We start from the raw sequence: 10,013 nt of genomic DNA, 5'->3' as shown, positions 1-10,013 counted from the left end.
CATTGGCTGGGGCTAGGCGAGACTGAAGCAGGATCCAGTAGCTTCTTCTGGGTCTCCCATGTGGGTGCAGGGGCCCAAGCACTTGGGCCACATTTTACTGCTTTCCCAGGCACATCAGCAGGGAGCTGGATTGGAAGTGGAGCAGCAGAGACACAAATTGGCACGCATATGGGATGCTGGCCAGCCCTGAAATGCTTTTGAAAGATTTATTTATTTGGAAGGATAAGTGACATGGAGAGAGGGAGAGAGAGAGATATTCCATCTACTAGTTTATTTCTCAAATGGTCGCAGCAGCTGGGGCTGGATCAGATCAAAGCCAGAAGTCTAGAATTCCATCTGGGATTCCCACATGAGTGCAGGGGCCCAAGCACACAGGCCATCTGCCGCTGCTTTCCCAGGTGCATTAGCAGGGAGCTGGATCAGAAATGGAGCAGCTGGGACTCTTTCTGGCACCCATTAGGGATGTTGGTGTTGCAGGTGCAGCTTACGCTGCTGCGTCACAATGCCTGCCCCTCTTGTAATAGTGAACGAAGCATTTCCTGTGCATTTTCTGAAGGTTCAGACTGCTCATAGTTTATTGATAAAGAGTAGTGCCAACAGAGGAGCCGAGTGTCAGTTCACATGTGACCCTTTGCAGGAAAGCGGGCAGTGGAGGGCTGCGGTTCTGGGTTCCCGCTCCAATGACCTGCCTGTCTGCTACAGGCTCCCCAAGTTGTCCTGCAGGCTCCATGCACTCAGCTGATCCCATTGACTCTGCTCTCAAAACACAGCCAGAATCCTGGGCAGACAGGTAGTCTCTGGAAAATTCAGCTTGGTCCTGTGTTAGAATGTTTGCAATGGGTTAGAAATGATCAATTCCACTTAAACCAACACCTGCCCAGGTAACAAGCCACCCTTCTCTCTGTCTCTTTCTCTCTTTGTCTCTCTTCTAAAGATTGAAAGATTTCCTTATTTATTTTAAAGGCAGAGTTATATATATAGGGAAAGTGAGAGACAGAGAGAGATCTTCCATCTGCTGGCTCACTTCCCAATGGCCACAGTGACCAGAGCTGGGCTGGTCTGAAGCCAGGAGCCAGGAACTTCTGGGTCCCCCACACCGGTGCAGGAACCCAAGGACTTGGGCCATATTCTATGCTTTCCTAGGCCACAGCAGAGAGCTGGATTGGAAGTAGAGTAGCCAGGACACGATCCAGTGCCCAAGTGGGATGCCGACATCGCAGGCAGGGGCTTTATCCATTACATCACAGTGTTGGCCCTACTGCTCTGTTCTCTTGGTTTGATTGTTGCAACAACCCCTTTCTGGCCTCGCTGGTCCTCATCTCTGTCTCTTCTTCTTCAGTGGCCAGTGTGGTATTGATCAACAGAAGTCAGAGTGTGCTGGTCTCCACCCTGAACCCTCCAGTGGCTCCTGTCTCACCCAGAGCCAAAGTCCAAGCCCCTTCAGTGGCCTGAGGCCCTGCACACCTGGCACCTGCATCACCTCCCTGGTTCCTCTCCTGTTAGTCTCCCCTCCCTCCCCTCACTCTGTTTTCCTTATTGTGTCCCCAGCTGGTTAGGCTGCCTCCTTGCCCCAGGGCCTTTGACCATGCTGTTTCTTCTGCCTGGGCCATTTCCTCCCAAGTAACAACCCGGGCCTCTCCTTCCTCTTCAAGTCCTTGGATGTCTCCTTCTCACTGAAACCTTCTCTTACCATCCTTTGGAAATGGCACAGTGGGTTAAGCGGCCGCTTGTGATGCCAGTATCTGACATTGGAGCACCGGTTCGAGTCCTGGCTGCTCTACTTGCAATCTACATCCCTGCTAATGTGCCTGGGAGGGCAGCAGGTGATGGCCCAAGTGCTCAGGCTCCTGCCACCCTCATGGGAGACCTGGATGGAGCTCCAGGCTCCTGGCTTTGGCTTTGCCTACTGTTGGCTATCGTGGCCATTTGGGGAATGACTCAGCAGATGAAAGATCTCTGTCTCTCTCTCTCACTGTCACTCTGCCTTTCAAATAAACAAATAAATCTTTAAAAAAATGACAACTCCCACAAGTCCCTGTCTCCCCTCCCCCATCTTCCTGTTCTCCATCTGACGCGGAAGGAAGGACATTCCGTGAGGACACAGGTTTTGCTTATTTTGCTCAAAACTTTACTTTGTCCCTATTATCTACACTACTAAGCTCTCAGTACTGCCTTGCTGAATGAGTGGCGGATGGATGAATCTTCCCGAACATCACTGTGCCCAATCCCGGAACACCTCCTTCCGGTGATTAACCACCATCCTCTCATTCCCCAAGTCGTCCACCCCAGGGACCCAGGGGGCATCCCTGTCCCTGCACTCCCATGTCCACTCAGTTCTTAGTGAAGGAGAACGGGCCTCCGCTCGCAGAGCAGGTGCGGCGACACAGTGGCTTGAAAGGAGCTTCAGTTCTTGCTTTGTGGAGCTCCCGACGGGGGCCTGTCTGCAACTCTGCGATTCCTCTCCTCTCCCTGCCTCTCTCCAGAGCCCCTTCACTGCACCCCAAGTCCTTAGTGGGTCAGTCAAGATGCCCCCACCTCTGCCTCCCCGGCCTCTGCAGCCCGAGAGGTCCCACCTCGTGCCCCAGCCATGTCGAATCTGCTGGCGTGTCCTTGCTCGCCCCAGGCTCTGGGACACCTCTGGCCTTTGTTCCTGCTGATCGCCTGTCACTTCTGCCTGGCTGAGACCTGTTCCCGACACAGCTCTGCCCCCAGCCTGGCTGAGCATCGTTCTGGTCTTCTACATCTCTCCTTGTTGATCCTGTGACACTGCAGTGAGCGGTCGGCTGTCTGCCTGCAATCCGGGGGCTGGAGCCGTGTTCTGATCTTTGCCTCACCAGTCCCTCAGTGCGTAGTTATTGGGCTGCAGAAGCTTCTAGAAGTTGCGGATCCTCTCCAAGTCTCTGTTTCCTCATTTGTCACAGGGATCCCACCTCACTGCCCGGGATTTTGTGAGGCGTGCAAGGCCTGGCATGCAACCAACGTAATAGGTGTCCAGAAAGATTGCTTTCCTCTATCCTCTCTGAGCAATCCAATTATTTTTTTAAAAGATTTATTTATTTATTTGAAAGTCAGAGTTACACAGAGAGGAGAGGCAGAGAGAGAGAGAGAGAGAGAGAGAGAGAGAGAGAGAGAGAGAGAGGTCTTCCATCCGCTGGCTCACTCCGCAGTTGGCTGCAATACCTGGAGCTGCGCTGATCTGAAGCCAGGAGCCAGGAGCCTCTTCTGGGTCTCCCACATGGGTTCAGGGGCCCAAGGACTTGGGCTTTCTTCCACTGTTTTTCCAGGCCATAGCAGAGAGCTGGATTGGAAGTGGAGCAGCCGGGTCTCGAACTGGCGCCCATATGGGATGCTGGTGCTTCAGGCCAGGCCATTAATCCACTGCACCACAACACCGCCCCAACAATGCAATTATAAAAAAAGATTTATTTATTTGTTTATTTGAAAGTCAGAGTTGGGGAGAGAGAGAGAGAGAGAGAGAGAGAGAGAGAGAGAGAGAGAGAATCTTCTATCCACTGATTCACTCCCCAGATGGCTGCAACGGCCAGAGTTGGGCCAGCCCAAAGCCTGGAGCCTGGAACTCCATCCAGGTCTCCCATGTGGGTGGTGGAGGCCCAAACACTTAGGCCATCTTCCACTGCTTTTCCTAGGTCAGCAGCAAGGAGCTGGATTGAAAGTAGAGCATTCAGGACTTGAACCAGCGCCATCACAGGCGGTGGATTCACCTACTGCGTCACAATGCTGGCCCCCAAATCAATATTCTAGAGTGAGGTTTTCCTGTTCTTATGGCCCCTCCTCTTTTGAGGACCAGGGAATGGAGCAGCAGGAACTAAAACGAAAGATGTTTGGAAGTGGACGTTAGATTGACAGAAGGACTTTCCCCGGGGAGAGACCGTGGAATGTAGACAGCTTGTGTCCACGGGCTGAGGAGTCAGCTGTCTTGTTTGCTTTTGTCCTTACTACCTACGTGACCCTGGATAAGTTGTTCAACCTCTCTCAGTCTCAGTTTTGTCACCTTTAAAATGGGTAGAATAGAATCTGCTTCATAGAATTCTTGAGGGAAATCAGAGTGGAATATAAGGCTTGTGGAACAGAGCTAGGTAAACAATAATCACTTTGTAAGTGTTGTCCATGGTGGTCTGAAAAGCGCCACCAGGCAGATGAGGAGTGGTCCCCTCCACCTGTACCCAGTGTCAACTTTGTAGGTTCTCTCTCCTGTAGCAGACAAGGTGAGGGATCCCTCTTCTGGGACAACCCTGCTGATGAGGGTGAGATTCTTCCTGCTTGTGCTATTGCCCACGATGTGTGTGGCTGCTGGGTGGGTCAAGCCACAGACTGTTGCAGAGGGGCTGGGGCGGGGCTGGGGCAGGGCCGGGGCGGGGCTGGCGGGGAGGGGCTGCTGGCCAGGGGAGGGAGCTGACGGGCCCTGTCGAGGCTGGAATACAGCAGTCGGCTGAGATTGTGCAAACGGGCCATTGTGCAAACACGCCCCTGTGTGTGACCTCGATTGTGCAAACAGGTGTTTACTGGAGGCTGCTGGCTTACAGAAAGCATCCGAGTTGGTGACTCAGACAGAAACCAGAATCTGGACCCCTGCTCTTCCGCCCTGGACACGCCCCGCACGTTCGGCCTCCCAGCTCCTGCTCTGCTGTTCCCCGTGCCTGGAGCACCCACCTTGCCTCTGTGTCTACTAGCTAAAATTTTACCCATCCTTCCAGGCTCAGAGACAATGCCACAGAGAGGGTGGTTGTTTGGTTCAATGGTTAAAGACATCGCTTGAGACATCCATACTCCATATCAGAGGGCCTGGGTTCAAGTTCAGCTCCGCTCCTGATTCCAGCTCCCTGTTAGCGTGCACCTTGGGAGGCAGATGATGGTGCAAGTCTCTATGTGGGAGATTCCAATTGAATTCTATGTTGTTGGCTTTGGTCTGGCCCAGCCCTGGTTGCTTTGGGCCTTTGGGGAGTAAACCAGTGGGTGGGAGATCTGTCTGTCTGTCTCTGTTTCTCTGCCTTTCAAATAAAAAAAAAAAAGAAGAAAAAGAAAAGAGAAAAAAATGAAAAAGCAAAAAACAACAAAAGAAAGAGAGAGAGAGAGCAAAAGGAAAAAGCCACCAAGTCTTGTCCCTCATTCGCATGCTCCTATTAAAGGTTCCCTTTGCCATGGATTTTTCTGGAGTGTCAGTGCCCTGCGTTCTTTCCTTGTCCACTCTGAAGGATGAGGAGACAAAGGTCCCGAGAGGGACAGTGACCTGCCAAGGCCACACAGCCGGCTGGATCAGGCTCCGCACTTCTGGTCACACTGTTTCTCATTCACAGCAACCCATCTCTGACCCTGGCTCTTCGCTCGGGTCCGGGGGTCGGGGTGGGCACAGCCAGTGCCCCTGCAGGAGTCCAGGCCACACTGTCGCATTCCTGGGGGACCTGACTTCAGTCCCGGGATACTGCGCTTGCTGTGCCCAGATGCAGGCTTCTCCCAATCACAAATTCCAGCGGGTCCCTGCCCAGCTGAAAACCACTGTGGCTTCCCGCCGCTGCCGAGTCCCAGGTCTTCCTCGCTGCCTTCCCAGCCTTCAGAGCCAGCCCCTTGAGGTAGGAGTTGTGGCGGGATTAAGATTCTGCTGGGGACACCTGCCTCCCATGTCGGAGTCCCTGGTTCAAGTGCCAGCTACTCTGCTTCTGGCCCAGCTTCCTGCCGGTGCACCCTGGGAGACAGCAGATGATGGCTCAAGTGCTTGAGTTCCGGCCATCCACATGGGAGACCCGGATGCAGTTCCTGGCTCCTGGCTTCTGTCTGGTTTGCCCCTGCTGTTGCAAGCATTTGGAGAATGAATCAGCAGTTCAAAGATCTCCTCTGTCACTCCTTCCAAATAAATACATAAAAACAAACAAACGAAAGACAAAACAAACCAGTGCCCTAATTCTCTCCCACCCTGGAGCTTCATTGCTTGATTATCCACCCCCATCTCCCTTCCCCTTCCCAAGCCTGCTGCCCCGGTCATCCCATTCCCCACCTCTGTCTCATCACATGCTGGTTTTCATGGCTCTAGACCCCCTTTCCCTTACTGCTCTCTCTGCTTGCAGTGCTCTTCCCCTGTTTCTTTCTTCCCACAACACCTAGCTGCAATGTCACCTTCCGCGGGAGGCCTCCCCAGGTTTCCTGGGCTGGGCTGGGCACTGCTCACCTGGGCTCCCCAGTGCTCAGTGAAGGCAGGGATGGATGGGTCTATGAGCCCGGATGCAGCCTCTGGCCAGGCATGGAGGAGGTGTCCGTGGGAGGTCGCTGTAGAATTTGGGTGTTGGACCTGGGTCGGCAGATCTGGGGGGCCCAGAGGGTCCGTCCAGTCCTCTGCCGAGAAGTCTGGAGGAGGCTCTGCCAGCCCCTGGCAGCCAGCGCTGTGTTCCCTGCTTCTCTGCTCAGATTGGCAGGATTTTCTGCCTTTGATTGGTGCCCCCAGATGAGAAGTGAATTAATTAGGACATAATTGATTCTGAGTGCTGGTGTGCAAATCTCGGTGCTGTGAAGAGGCTGGGCTGGCTGCCCAGCTGCCCTCCTGGGACCTGCTTTTGGGTAAGGAAGCGGCATTCTAGCTGGGAGTGGGCAAAAAGAAGCACTCCCCTCCCCGCATCCCCGCCTGTGGTCTGCTGGCCAGGAGGGCCTTATCTCAGCTCTCTGCGCTTGGCCTGTGGTGGCCAGGCCGGCGGCGGGGCTGGGGAAGGCATGGCGGGGCAGGGGGGAGGGAATCAGAGGCTGAGATCAAAGATAAAAGAGATAAAACCTCCAATGTGGGTGGGGGGTGGGAAAGGTCTCCCTCTGTAACCCTGTGGCTGGTGGATGGGGCCGGGAGCAGCCAGACAAAGGAGGGCTCCCGCCTCATCAGGGGCTTCTTTCCCTCAGCGGCTGGTTTGTGTCCCTCAGTACCCGGGTGGGCAGGTGGAAGGGAGGGGGGCATTCTCCCTGAAAATCTCGCCAGGAAGAGCAACCAGGTGCCACAGCTCACTAGGCTAATCTTCCGCCTGCAGTGCTGGCACGCTGGGTTCTAATCCCGGTTGGGGCGCCGGATTCTGTCCCAGTTGCTCCTCTTCCAGGCCAGCTCTCTGCTGTGGCCCGGGAGTGCAGTGGAGGATGGCCCAAGTGCTTGGGCCCTGCACCCGCATGGAGACCAGGAGGAAGCACCTGGCTCCTGACTTTGGATCAGCGCGGTGCGCCGGCCGTAGCGCACCAGCCGCAGCGGCCATTGGGGGGTGAACCAACGGAAAAAGGAAGACCTTTCTCTCTGTCTGTCTCTCTCACTGTCCACTCTGCTTGTCAAAAAATAAATAAGTAAATAAATATAAGAGAGCAACGCTAGAGAGAGGTAAAGGCAGGTCCAGAGCATCTGTAGTCAGAACTACATGGGGTCTGTGTTCGCCTCTGCTTCCCTGGGGTCTGACCTTGGTCCTGAGAGGGAAGAAGCGTTCCCAGACGTGGCTAGTCTGCTCCCTTGGTCCCATGGCCTCTGCCCCTATACCCTGGACCCAGAGGACACAAGTGCGGGCTCCCACCCACAGATAAGCTTTGGGCTGGGGGACACCAAGGAGCAGGTTTTGCAACCTAGTGTGGTTATAGCTGCTCTTGTAAGTGGGCTGCAATGTGGGGGCAAGGTCAGACGTAACATCTCTGTTACCTCGTCGTCCTCCCAGGCTGTTCTTGTATGTTTCCTGGAATGCTTAGTTTATGCAACTCAAGTTTGTTCACTCACCCACACCCATGCCATCTCACTCCTCACTCCAATCATCTTCCCATCCATCTACCCATCTGCATATGCATCTACTCATTCACCCATGCATTCACCCATTCATTCACTGACCCACTCACCCCCTCCCTCATCCATCCCCCCAACCCCCAACCCACCCATCCATCTACTCAGCCACCCATTCTCCCACACATCCTCATATCCAACCACCCGTCCATCCATCCATCTGTCTGTCCATCCATCCATCCATCCATGCATGCATCTGTCCGTCCGTCCATCCATCCATCACACCCCTCCCTTCATTCTTCCATCTGCCACCCATGCACTCCCCAACCCACCTGTTAGCCCAGTAAACGTTTCTGAGCACCGCCTACCAGCCATGCCGTGCAGCTGGACCTGAGGCCAGCGTGTGAATGAAATCCCAGGCTCTGTGGCCCGTGACAAGCAACCTTTGCATACCCTCAGCCTTTTCCCTGGACTTCGGAGGGCCTCCCATTGCCAAGGACACCACACCGCCTCCACGCAGCTCTCATGAAGAGGCAGCTCTTTCTCCCTGGCTCCGGGTATGGCAGGAGCCAGGGACATGGTTGGATTTCCTCTTGATTCCAAGATATGCTGCATTCAGATGAGGCTCCGTGTGAGCGGTGTCCACCCCCCCGCCCCATCACTCTCCTGTGCTGCTCTCCAGCCTCTTGGCCTTATTCTCTTGAAGTGGGCACAGCCTCACAGCCTACCTGACGGCCATGCTGCCACCACGTGGGGGCATTCCTGGCCCCAACATGGGGTTGTCTCCAGGGTCTTTTGCACTTCAGCTACCTGGACCGGGCCATCATCTGGATGTGCACAACCTCTAGAACTGGACACCCCAACACACTCTCCCAGACCACCAGCTCTCACTCCCCCACCTGCTCCAGCTTCTGCACCATGAGCCCAGGGCAGCCCTGGGCTCCTGGCCCCTCCAGTTCCTCATCCGTGAGCCTCTCCTCATCTCCATTCCTCCCTCCCGCTTGGAGCCCAGAGCCAGCTCATGAGGACGCCTGCACGTGTGCCTCAGCATTTCTGCAGCCCTGCCCTTCCTCCTTCCTGTCCAGCTCAGCTCCATGAAGCTGGTTCTTTTTATTATTTTCTGAATTTTCAGTTTCTCTTAAAGGGGGAGGAGAGGAAAGAGAGGGAGAATTTTTCATTTGCAGTTCATTCCCTAAATGCCTGCAACAGCCAGGACTGGGCCAGGCCAAAGTTAGGAGGCTGGAACACCATCGAGGTCTCCCAAGTATTTAGCCATTATCTTCCTCCTCCCAGCATGCCCATCAGCTGGAAGGTGAATGGGAAGTGCTGTGGGCAAGACTTGAAAGAGACACTCTGGTATGGAATGTGGGTGTCCCAAGACACCAGAGCCTGTCCCTGGAGTGAATTTGTCAAGCCAACTTTTTATGGAAGGAGAACATACTTGCTGTTGCAAACATTTTCTTATAACATTTCACCTTATTATAAAAGTATGTTATTGTATCTGTTTGTGTTTTCTGAAAAGATTTATTTATTTATTTGAAAGGCAGAGTTACACAGAAAGTGAGAGGAGAGACGAGAGAGGTCTTCCATCTGCTGGTTCACTCCCCAGATGGCTGCAATTGCTGGAGCTGGACCAATCTGAAGCCAGGATCCAGAAGCTTCTTCTGAGTCTCCCATGTGGGTGCAGGGACTCAAACACTCCAGCCATCCTCCACTGCTTTCCCAGGCCATAAGCAGAAAGCTGGATCAGAAGAGGAGCAACCAGAACTCAAACTAGCACCCGTATGGGATGCCGGCATTGCAGACAGTGGCTTAATCCACTATGACACAAAGCTGGCTGTGGGGAGCAACCGGACTAGACTGAGTTACTGGAATTAAGACTTATTCTATGCATCTGCTCTCCCACAATATGGCGCTGGGAGAGAAGTAAACAGCTTCCGCACAGCTGCCTCCAGTTCAACTAATAAACTGTAGGACCTACTCCTGATTGGAGGAGAGCAGCGTACTCGGCGTGTGGGCAGCCGAGTTAGGATTGGCGGAGGAGGACTATAAAGGAGGAGAGAGACGGCATGCACCAGGAACATCTATGGGGAACATCTAAGGGGAACACCTGTGCAGCCCCCGAGAAGAGCCGGCCGGCGGTGTGCCGCTCCCCTGCGGAAGTGGGGAATGTGGCTAGGGGGAACTGCCCTTCCACGGAGGTGGAAGGGATAGTAGCCAACCCGGGAAGAACCAGCAGCAAACCCGGGGAGGGCCGAGCAGACGAAAGAACAGC

Source organism: Oryctolagus cuniculus, chromosome 7, assembly GCF_964237555.1.
Source record: "Oryctolagus cuniculus chromosome 7, mOryCun1.1, whole genome shotgun sequence".
Classification (NCBI taxonomy): Eukaryota; Metazoa; Chordata; class Mammalia; order Lagomorpha; family Leporidae; genus Oryctolagus; species Oryctolagus cuniculus.
This window is presented reverse-complemented; position numbering follows the sequence as displayed.